General features: G+C 43.9%; 1 pseudogene; it reads right to left on the minus strand.

The window, feature by feature from the left end:
- Nucleotides 1–11,896: 11,896 nt before the first annotated feature.
- LOC124799412 lies at nt 11,897–12,014 on the minus strand (annotated as a pseudogene).
- Nucleotides 12,015–12,782: the final 768 nt, after the last annotated feature.

Below are 12,782 nucleotides of genomic sequence, written 5' to 3' on the forward strand. Positions count from 1 at the left end.
TGCTCTTCTTTGGATACCCCTTGCCCTCTCTGTCAGGGTTCGGTCACACATATACGGGTCGTGTCAGTGCAGGGACACGTCCGACTATTGGCGGTAACCCGGAGAGTGAAGGAAGGAAGAAAGAAGGAAGGAAGATGGGGTTTAATGTCCCGTCGAGATCGAGATCATAGAGACGGAGCAGAAGCTCGGTTTGCGTCAAGGACGTGGAAGGAAATCGGCCGCGCCCTAGCCAAGGAACCATTCCGGCATTTTTCTAAAGCCATTTAGGGAAATAACGGAAAGCCGGCCGTTGTGGCCGAGCGGTTCTAGGCGCTTCAGTCTGGAACCGCGCGACTGCTGCGGTCGCAGGTTCGAATCCTGCCTCGGGCATGAATGTGTGTGATGTCCTTAGGTTAGTTACGTTTAAGTAGTTCTAAGTTCTAGGGGACTGATGACCTCAGATGTTATGTCTCATAGTGCTCAGAGCCATTTGAACCATTTCAAATCACGGAAAATCTAAAAATGGATGGCCGGACGCGTGTTTGAACCGCCGTCCACCCGAATGGGAGTCAATTTTGCTAACCACTGCGCCATATCGCTAGGACCAGGAGGATGAAATACACCATTAAAATAAATGTAGCGGTCCAGACATGATGACCGGGCCACGCTCTAGGAACGTCAGTGAGCCAAGAGCGTGCCGCGCGGAATTTGTTCTGCTTAATTTTCCATGTGACAGACGTTAGGGACGGATGGACGGACATAGGGACGATAGAATGGTTTTCTAGGCTGTGCGACTGTGCAAGACTGTTCAGTGTACAAAAAATGGGCGTGGAAACACTAATAGAAGTAGTTCGCAAGTTACCTGTGCTTTTCTGCCACAGCCGGCCGGAGTGGCCGAGCGGTTAAAGGCGCTACAGTCTGGAACCGCACGACCGCTACGGTCGCAGGTTCGAATCCTGCCTCGGGCATGGATGTGTGTGATGTCCTTAGGTTAGTTAGGTTTAAGTAGTTCTAAGTTCTAGGGGACTTATGACCACAGCAGTTGAGTCCCATAGTGCTCAGAGCCATTTGAACCATTTTTTTTCTGCCACACAAATGAAAAATACCGGAATGCTGAGTACAAAGACAGAGTCTGGATGAAAACTACTACTGATTTGCAAACCAGAGGTAAGATAGAAATTATGCAAATTTAAATACCAGAAAGACACTTATTTACTTTTTATTTTGTAAACAGGTAGGCGTTTTTGTTTAATGGCATCGCTATATCGCCAAGGCGACGTGTTTTGCCATTCCATACTCCCTTGTAGGTTTCTGAGATTTGATGATCTTTCGGAATCTTTTGTTTACCGTCAGTTCATTCGTTTTTGAAAACACCTTAAAAAAAAAAAAAAAAGAGCCGGGCGTTGTTCGTGTGAAATTGATTGTCTCCAGAAAATGTCGTTTTTTTTTCAGTATTCGTTCTACTTTGTTTAAAAGTTGCCATAAGATGTGCTGCCTCATCTCAAAATATTCATAAAACTTTGTCTCATCATCCATGAGATCAGGAATTAATGTTAGAGACTCTCCCTGTATTCGTCTTGTTTCCCAAACACTATGGATCCACGTATTTCTTCCTCTTCTTGCCTTGTTTTTCTTCTTCCTCTAAAGCAAGTGCTATAAGTCCTAATTCACCATCACGAAAACTGGCGAGCATATTTTCTACATTCACAAACACAAACACAGACTACCACTGCCGAGTCACTACAAGGAACAACAGAAATGTGGACGAGCGTCGGCTACATTTCAGAGCACGGGTGTACCTGTCCGACTCTCGGTCCTGACACGGCCCGGACGTGTGTGACCGGACCTTCAATCCTACATGGTAACTGGCAGTCTTTGCACAAAACGTCGATCCAGTGCAGGTCTTCCGGCGCTTCCCTACAGTTTTATAACGTTTCAGCTTTCCTAGATACACCAGCACCACCGGTCAACGGCCTGAGGAAGCGTGAGATGATGTCCATCAGATCGTTTATATACATATCTAGAACAATACTGGCCGTATAACTCTGTCTCCGGGCACTCCGAAAACAGCTGTTACGTTGATGATTTCACCCCGAACGACGACTTAAATTCAGATAGTATGTCCATCTCAAAACATCCTAGGAAATCGTAATACGAGGGTAATCCCAAAAGTAAAGTCTCCTATTTTTTTTAATAAGTACATAGACCTGTTTATTTCTGCAATGGTTTACATTAGTTTACAGCGTGAACATTTAGCTAATTTTCGACATAATCACCATTTCCGTAGATGCATTTTTGTAGGCGCTGTGGCAGCTTTTGTATGCCCATGTCATACCAGCTCACCGCCATGTTGTTCGGAAAGTTAGCAACCACTTCTTTCACCTCGTCGTCGGAACCGAATCGCTTTCCGGCCAAATGTTCTTTTAACCCAGGGAACAAGTGATAGCCACTGGGCGCCAAGTCAGGGTTATAGGGTGGGTGGCTGATTATGTCCACTGAAACTGTTGCAGGAGAGCAACGGTTTGCCGTGTGATGTGTGGGAGAGTGTTGTCATGGAGAATGTGTACGCCTTTGCCCAACGTTCATCTTCACCGGTTCTGAATTGCACGTTTGAGGTTTTTCAGAGTTTCACAGTACCTGTCAGCGTTAATTGTGGTCGCAGTGGGCATAAAGTCGACCAACAATACCCTTTCCGATCCCAAAAAACGGTTGTCATGACTTTACCGGCAGACTGTGTTTGTTTGAATTTCCGTGGCTTTGGCGAAGAAAGATGCCGCCACTGGCGTGATTGTTGCTTGGTCTCAGGTGTAAAGTAGTATGCTCAGGTTTCGTCACCCGTGACAATTGAGTCCAGAAAGTTGTCCTGTTCGGCTGCAGGGCGGTGAAGAAGTGCGCGGAAGCATCAACTCGTTGCCCCATGTGGTCCTCAGTCAGCAAGCGTGGCACCCATCTTGCGCACACTTTCCGGTAGTTCAATGTTTCCGTTAAAATTCTGTGAGCGTTGCTTCGGGAAACCTCATGAACCAACGTGCACAGATCATCCAGGGTGATCCGCCGATCTTCACGCATGCTTTGCTCAACCTTCTACACTGTCTCCTCAGAAGTTGACGGTCTTCCGCTCCTTTGTTCGTCATGAATTTCGGTCCGACCAGCTGCAAACTCTCTACACCACTTACGAACGGCCGGCCGATGTGGCCGATCGGTCCTAGGCGCTTCAGTCAGGAACCGCCCGACCGCTACGGTCGCTAGTTCGAATCCTGCCTCGGGCATGGATGTGTTTGATGTCCTTAGGTTAGTTAGATATGAGTAGTTCTAAGTTCTAGGGACTGATGACCCCAGGTGTTAAGTCCCATAGTGCTCAGAGCCATTTGAACCATTTGAACTTACGAACATTTTTGACATCCATGCACGTTTCGCCATACAAGTCCGTCAATTGGCGATGGATTTCAATCGGCGCAGTGCCCTTTTGCGTTCAAAAACCCAATAACTGCGCGCAATTCGCACTTGGCGGTAACATCCATTCTCAACAGCTGTCAAGCCAAGACAGAGAGCCTTAGCGCGGCGTGCATATGTTTACACACAGTGCTTGAAGCACTCTTCGTAACAGTGTGACCAACTGCCACACCAAAAGAGTTCTGTACTTTATTAAAAAAATAGGAGACCTTAATTTTGGGATTACCCTCGTATATTGTTATTTTTATAGCAGACGTTACATTCAAAACTATTAAAATATTACTGTAAGTGCTGCTGGAGGGCATTGACTAAATATACAAACTTAGAAAAACTGAACTCTGGTCGCGTTCTTTTCCTTAGTACTTGGCAGAAAAAGTACTCCAATCGAGTACAAAGCTCTAATTTGTCATTATAACATGGCTACAGTCGTTCTGAAAAATTTATTGTTGCAATACGTTCGCTTACCGTAACAGTATCATGTTTGTCCGCTTTATCTGTGATAGCGTTATGTTTCATCACCTGTCTCCAGTAAGTGAATTGCTTCTAGCTGCTACAGGATGGCAAATTTTCAAAAAAGCTTTGAGTGTTATCTTTCAAGGAAGGAACGAGCTTGAGGAAAGAATTTTTCTTGGAAGTACTTAACCAACATCCGCCAATCGCGTCTACATCTAACTGATTTCATTTTTTCTTGTTTTTATCGAAGCAGGTGCTCAGTGCAGTAGCACTGAGTTGAAATCCAGAACTTAGTGAACCGTCGTTTGCACAAATTCACCCATGAGATTCTTAAACAACTAACATTACGGCCATAACAGCGACGAGGTACGCAGTGCAATCACCAAATCTTATTTCGCAAACTACAGTGTTTTTTTGGTCCTGTCCCATTGGAAGTGACTTCCTTTTGCTTTGTTTCCCTCGGAACTGTGTATTCGCTCTACTAGCAGGCGATACGCAGGTTCCATTTGCTGTGGAATCTGAACCACAAAAAATGGTTCAAATGGCTCTGAGCACTATGGGACTTAACATCTGTGGTCATCAGTCCCCTAGAACTCAGAACTACTTAAACATAACTAATCTAAGGACATCACACACATCCATGCCCGAGGCAGGATTCGAACCTGCGACCGTAAAAGTTACGCGGTTCCAGACTGAAGCGCCTAGAACCGCACGGCCACACCGGCCGGCAGGAGTCTGAACCACGGTGAAGCTTCCTGTCATTCTCTTCATTGGAGAAAATTCGTTAGAAGCGAACCCAACCGCATGGTCAGACACCTCTAATTACTGGAGGGAATACAACAACCAGCCATAAGTGACAGGTAGCTGTATTTCTTCAAATAAGGCCACGGTGCTCAACCACCATTCTGCTTTGAAATTAAAACGTACAGTTGTCAGTACCTATTTCTATAATAAGGACCTAAAAATAACGTCAGTTTATTAGTATTTTTGTGTTTAGGGAGAAGTTTTTGACGACGAATCGAATACTCTTTCTGAAATTCGGTGTTATCAGAGACAAAATAAAGGAAGCAAACGACCATCTACAATCTGAATAGAGAGCAGACTGTAGTTATATGGGACGGACCTGAAACGGAGGCATTACTTGAGAAGAGCTTCAGAAAGGTTTGCAGTCTATAGCTCATGTTATTGAATCTAAAAATGAAAGCAGTAAAAAAAAATACAAATAAGTTATCTGGAAAATGAACTAAAGGTCAGGGGAAAGAAATGAAATTTTTAAGGTTTGTAGATGATGTTCTAACTGTCCCAGAGGCGCGAAGGATTTGGATGAGCAGCTGAGTTGAATGACCAGTGTCTTGAAAGTAGGCTTTAATATAAAAATCAGCGAAAGTCAGAAAAGGGTGGTATTAAATCAGGCAAAGTCGAGGGAATTAAATTAGGAAATGGAACACTAAAAGTAGATGAGATTTGCTACTGTAACTGTCGACGGCTGAAGTACAGAGGATATAAAATACAGACTCCCACTAGCAAGGAAAACTTTTCTACAACGAGAAAATCTCTTAAAGCTGAATATAAATTTAAATGTTAGGAAACCTTTTTCAATGTATTTGTCCATTCTTGCACCAAAGTGAAACGTTATCGACAAGCAGTACTGCCAAGAAAAGAATATAAACTTTTAAAACCTGATGCTGCAAAAGAATGTTACGACTAGATGAATAGATCGGATAATTATGAAAGAGGTACTGAACAGAATCAGGGAAAAAGAGCTTTATGACGGAATTTGATTGAAAGAAGGGTTTACTTAATGGGACACACCCAGAAATATCAAAGAATCGTCAATTTTGCAATAGATAGAAGTGTTTGGAACAAAAATTGTAAGACGAGATCTAGATCATGAATCTAGTAAAAAAATGGTTCAAATGGCTCTGAGCACTATGGGACTTAACAGCTGAGGTCATCAGTCCCCTAGAACTTAGAACTACTTAAACCTAACTAACCTACGGGCGTCACACACATCCATGCCCGAGGCAGGATTCGAACCTGCGACCGTAGCAGTCGCGCGGTTCAGACTGAAGGGCCTAGAACCGCTCGGTCACCCCGGCACCCCGGCCGGCTGAATATAGTAAGCAGGTTGAAATAGATGTAGGATGCAACACTCGTACAGAGTTGAAAATGGTTGCACAGGACAGACTGGCGTTGAGACCTGCGTCAAATCAAACTTCGGAATGAAGACTACAACAACATTAGGCGAAACGAACAAATTACAGTCGTCAGAAAAAAATGTTGCATATTGCTTTATTGTCGAAACTGGACATAAGGGAAACAAAAGGCATCTTTTTCTGCCTGGTACAGTCATATGAAAACAACAATAAACAATATTACGTTTTCACTTGATAAACATAAACAAAGAAACAGGAACAAATCTTACAAAAGATTCCACTTCAAATACTACAGTTTCTTCTCACTGTCGTCTTGCGTAACACATTGTTATGATTGCAAACCGCTAGCTTTAGCGTGGCTCACGTGTTATCAGTGCAGTTGAGATCTGGGGAATCTGGAGGCTATTCCGTCAGTGCAGTTGAGATCTGGGGAATGTGGAGGTTATTCCATCCGACTGATTCTATGCTCCACTAGGAACGTGTTTACAAGATTCTGACGAAGGGGAGCGTGCATTGTTGTCCACAGCGTGAATCCCGCTGCAGTATGTTCACCAAATGGAGCCACCATGCGTGCAAGCATGTCGTCCAAAGACTTCTCACTAGTTATTGTCCCATGTGTTGGCACAATGGGTAGTCCGAAAGATTCCACCCAGAAAGGTAACTGAACTGCTTTGATAAGGATGGAAGTCTACGGTACAGTTCGAGTGTAATCGTTGTCCTCGTACCTCCACGTGCGAATGTCAGTACTGTCAGGGTGGAGCCTCATCAGAAATCGACGTTGTGTCCCACTGCTGCCCAACCCACAAAATGGTTTCGTGCCCATGATGCACGAGCCTCTCTCCGAACCCGATTTAGGGTAGGAGTCCTGAGAGGTCTTCTGGCACGTAATCCCTGTTGATGCAGGCCATTTCATATCGTTTTGTACTGACAATTGCACTCCTGCAACTGTTTGGAACTCGCGTGGCAGACGGGTAGCATTGCGATGGTGGTTCCTGCTTGCTGTTATACGCAGATATCGTTCCTGCACAGCTGTACTTCTTCTTCTGTGGCCACAGCTATGAAGATCTTCAAGTGATGCTGTAATCTGATTCCAGATTGTAAAGACATCACTTTGACTCGCAGCGACATTAACGTCCAGCCGTCTCATTCCCTGCTCCATTCGAGTAACTACATGGAGCCTCTGATCGTACGTTATTGTTGTCCGAACCATTCTGAAGCAACACAATTCTCGTAATGACGCACAGCACAGGTGCTGCAATGTTGCTATAGACAGCACTTATTGTCCCCTCACAGTACAAACATGGACTACTTCCGCTACAGTTACATCACAACTCTATTAATGTATTGGTATCATAACGAATTTCAGGATCACAACGTTCAGTATTGAAGTTTCGGCAATATGCAACATTTATGGTGTCCACTGTGTTTTTATTGACCTCCAAAGTATTGAACACCAGAGCCCAAAAGCGCAGTCGTGTTTATTATTTTGCTGTGAGCTTAGTGAAACTAGAAACGTGTTGGACAAGTATTACACTTGCACACTGTTCAGCTTCGTTGATTCCTCGAACGCCTTGAAGTTGGCCAGATGCAGACCGCATCTTCAGCAGCGCTGAACGTACGACAAACAGTCCTTGCAAGGCTTTGGCGATTGTTCCAAGACACAAAAGATGTTCGTCGTAGGGCAGTACAAAGTCGAGAAGAGTAACCACTCCTCAACATTACCGATACTGGTATACGGCCTTAACTGCGCAACGAAATATAATGATATCCGCAAGAGAATTGCTTGCATAGCTTGAAGTTGCCTCGGAAGTTGCTGCTTACCATCAAACTGAGTATCAGAGGCTCAGAACCATTGATACACATGCAACATCTCATTTAAGCTTATACGCCAGACACAGTGCCAGACAAATGCTCGTTTAATGTTATACAGGGTGTTCAAAAACAAGTGTAGACTACTTTCAGAGATGGTAGTACTCATCGAAACAAGAAAAATAAGTAAAATAAACATGGACCCGAAAATGCATACTTTATGCGATAAACACGCGTCTACAGAAGGTGTACTACGTGGCGTCCATGTCGTGAGAATGCATCCCTCTGCCCTCCGTCGTAAGGAATGACAGGTGTATGAAACTCTAGAATTTATTTAATTTATGAAAAAAGAAAGAGCTCTTACATTTTAAACGTCATGTCTAGAAAAAACTCCAATTTTATTGTTAATTATCTCAATCTTTACCACAGTTTTCAATAGATTTGGAAAATTCTAGAGTTTCATACACCTGTAAGTACGGTTTGTATGCTGTGCAAAATTCATCGAAGCATCTCTGTTACCTACGAAGAAAAGTGTACCTATAGCAACGAATGCAGCCAATAGTAAGTGAAAAACTTATGAACTGTCACTTGTAAAAGAAACATTTATTTTGTTATGTTTATGAACTTCCACTGCTATGAGTATGATTCCTGAATCCTTCAGCATGCTGAAAAAGTTTTATGATTTTATTTGTAAAAGTATAGACAGTGGAAATCGGTAAGTCCTGTGGTGCCTTTAATGGTCCAAGGCGCCGGCCGGTGTCGCCGAGCGGTTCTAGGCGCTTCAGTCTGGAACCGCGCGACCGCTACGGTCGCAGGTTCGAATCCTGCCTCGGGCGTGAATGTGTGTGATGTCCTTAAGTTAGTTAGGTTTAAGTAGTTCTAAGTTCTAGGGGACTGATGACCTCAGATGTTAAGTCCCATAGTGCTCAGAGCCATTTGAACCTACAATATACAGTGTCCCAGGAGGAATGATCAATATTCAGTAATATGACAGGAACGCGCATGTGAAGCAAATAATCTCATATGGAGATATGGCCTATTCCTAATGTTTTTCGCGATAGAACACATTTAATATAACTTTTGTACGTTTTCTCGAACAACTCGAAAACTGCGGCCTCTAACGAAAACTACATTTCCTGCAAAAAAGTTCTATTTACTTTTTCTCTAGGATTAATAGTTTATACAGAGAGACCAAGCGACAGCCGAAAACCTCGCACGAAGCTTAGGTAGTTTTTGTTGGCAGGTTTGAGGTAGTTTCCTGACTTGGCAGACCGCAAGTGTTGCGTATCAACATTTTGGTCAAAAACTTCCTCTACACTACTGTGATATGTTGTAGACAATGACGATATACTAAATAATATAGAAAATAAATTCCAATGTACGTTAAATGTATTCTGTCTCGGAAACAATTTGGAATAAGACATAGGTCCGTTTGAAATTTTCTGCTTCAAGTGCTCGTTCCCAACGTATCCCTCAATACTGATTGTTCCTCTTAGGACACCCTGTCCACAAAGGAATACATCCACAACTGTACACCTGACTATCAAATAGTGGTATAATTACAGTGTATTGCATGAATTAACATACGTTGTAGTCCATAAGGAAGGAAGGAAAGTAGGGCAGACTTTGTCTCGTTGGTTACGATGGCTTGAGAGACCGCAAATCGTTCGAGTGGAGAATAATTCGCCAGGGAATCTATCGTTTTCTTAGTAATCTCGTTGGCGTTATTGACACAAACGACTTATACCCTGTAGTCACGAGTTAAGCTCGTAACAAATGGTGGAAGTCATAAACGTCAGTCTTTTATGCACGCATAACAAAGACACATAAAATTTTGCCACGATTTCTATCAAATATCGCTGTTGCCTGTTGCTCAATTAGACACGCCGCTAGGGCCCTGCAAACCAGTTGCTCTTCAGGTTTATGTTGTGCTTTCATACACCAACGACTTCTGATCCCATAGGAAAATAAATCCACCGTCGACACATCACAAACGACTCACAAACACAGTCAATTCACAAACAAAAATCTGACTCACATTGCTTACTCCCGAGTTCGTAACGCTTGAAATAATGTTATCCGACGACAGTTTCTCGTTACAAAAAACTCAATTTTGGATCCTCTTCCGATTTTTTCACCCAGAAGTTTCAGAACACCCACTATAGTGTAACGACTCTACTGAGGCAGAGACAGGGAAGAACCAAACTTATAGACATTCCGTACGGCTGTCTCGGTTGCCATGTGTAAGACTTCATATTTAAACTTGATGATTTTCAAATTCTCTTTAAAATGGGAGTTGGTTTGGTTACTCAACAACAACCATTACCGAGAAGCATGGGTTTAATTTCCAGTGAGGGATTGCAGAGGACATCCACGGCACACGTCAGCTCATCCACTGTACTCTTGGAACTGAATCTCTGCCGGTCTTAAGATGTCACAATACTCTCCATATAAAGTTTTTAACGGTAGATACAACGCCTTCCAGATGAAGAAAAAACTATGAATTTGGATGACGACGACGATGACGGCGGCGGCAACGGTGCTCGCTGGTGTATCTAGAGTGTGTGGTTAACATTAAAAAAGGTTAAAGTTTCCACGATCTCATACACAAATGAGAGAGCACGCGGAAGACAGAATTACGTTTCTGGGTGGTCACAGAACAAACGAAGGCTGCAACAGCCATTCTGCAAAACAGTAAAATTTTCAGCCTAAACTCACGCTCATCCTTAAAACATAGGCTAAAGTCTGGACTATACGCAAAATTTTAAAAGTTTTACCATACTCATTTTGCTATCGTCCCAAAGCTGGAAGAGAGATCCCCACTTAAGATACCTTCTGCCCCCTCATTAACATTAAAATGCGTTCGGATTAAATTAGGCATACACTGACACGTACGTCATGTGTAAATGGCAGTGGCTAGTTGGGACGCCCGTTGAGTGACTAGCATGAGGTATGTTGCTGTTGAACAGTCGACTTCACCGGCTGCAGCTGACTGTCCCTCTCCACTGGCAACTGACAAAGCTAAACTGCATTGTTACTCAATAACAAAATAACGTCCAGAAAGAAAATGACAGAGTGTCTTACACTGCCATCGCTGCAGACCACCTTAGCTGCAATGTTGCCATGCTCATTTCTATTAATTTCCATGTGCTTTGGTATCCAGCAGACTGGTACAAGGCCGGCCTGTGTGGCCGTGCGGTTAAAGGCGCTTTAGTCTGGAACCGCGTGACCGCTACGGTCGCAGGTTCGAATCCTGCCTCGGGCATGGATGTGTGTGATGTCCTTAGGTTAGTTAGGTTTAATTAGTTCGAAGTTCTAGGCGACTGATGACCTCAGAAGTTAAGTCGCATAGTGCTCAGAGCCGTTTTTTTTAGACTGGTACAAGCTTCTCCTGCTGTTAAAACTGAACACGACCGATAGATGCTTGACTGGTTTAATTCCAGAATGCCAAACTGGTATGTTACATCGCAAATGGGAGCAAAATGCGGTTATAACAGTCTTATCCATACACACTGTATCTGGATCCCACGTGATGACGGTCGTCCTGTATGAACAAAGACATCAAAGAGTGTGGGTTCAACAATACTTTAGTTTCATTCATCAGGGGTGAACACGAAGGTGGATCACGCAGTTTAGTATGCTGGCATATACGGTATATGCCCAAAACTTTTCTAAGAAACCTACGAGAAGCTGTCAGGTCTTGCCGCACATTGCAAGTGTTTACGTGATGGTCAAAACAAAATCATTCAATGAAGTGCACCTAATGCAGATAGTTGTGCGTCTTGTTGCATCTGTTGTCTTGTTGTTCTCAAAAGCTTAAGGAACCACCCTCTGGAGTACACAAAGCAGTCCGTCTTCAGGCCACAAGTGGTCCATCAGGACCATCCGACCGCCGTGTCATCCTCACTGAGGATGCGGATAGGAGGGGCGTGTGATCAGCACACCGCACTCCCGGTCGTTATGATGGTTTTCTTTGACCGGAGCCGCTACTATTCTGTCGAGTAACTCCTCAGTTGGCATCACGAGGCTCAGTGCGCCCCGAAAAATGGCAACAGCGCATGGTGGCCTGGATGGTCACCCATCCAAGTGCCGGCCACGCCCGACAGCGCTTAACTTCGGTGATCTGACGGGAACTGGTGTATCCACTGCGGTAAGGCCGTTGCCCTTGGAGTACGCAGAAGACACTATATCTTCCTTTGAGTTATATCAGAACGTTGATCAGTCTGGCAGCCGGCCGCTGCTGGCCGAGCTGTTCTGGCGCTACAGTCTGGAACCGCGCGACCGCTACGGTCGCAGGTTCGAATCCTGCCTCGGGCATGGATGTGTGTGTTGTGCTTAGGTTAGTTAGGTTTAAGTAGTTCTAAGTTCTAGGGGACTTATGACCTCAGCAGTTGAGTACCATAGTGCTCAGAGCCATTTGAACCATCAGTCTGGCATATTTTTCAGTAACCACAGAGTACACCAATGCGAATAACTTGAGGAAGAGTTATTTGAGAATATGTTCACTACAGTTTCCATGAGAGCAGCTATTTGTACAATTTTCTTAAATCTTTCAAAACCTTGTATCCAAATTACTGAACTTACCTGCATATGCGACAAGGCCTGTGTTTCTTCTTCCAAATATAAGGAAAAGCGGCTGCAGTGAGTCCTATAGAATCAAGCCGCTTGGTACTCCTGTTGAGTCGACAAATATGTACACAGGGTGTAACGGTTATAAGTGTAGATGTTTTTATATGTGTGTACCTTAATATGTACGCATATCAGTGTGATGGTTGTTTTTTCTCTGCGTCGTACAGTCTTCCCTGCAAACAAGTCACATCATTTATTACCTGGTATTTTCTGCGTGGTCACAGCGACGACTAACACAGTCAGTGTAGACTACCCATTCTGCGGCCACACATCGACATCTTAGCACCTGAGCTTTTGCCCAGG

This window comes from Schistocerca piceifrons, chromosome 5 (assembly GCF_021461385.2).
Source record: "Schistocerca piceifrons isolate TAMUIC-IGC-003096 chromosome 5, iqSchPice1.1, whole genome shotgun sequence".
Taxonomy (NCBI): Eukaryota; Metazoa; Arthropoda; class Insecta; order Orthoptera; family Acrididae; genus Schistocerca; species Schistocerca piceifrons.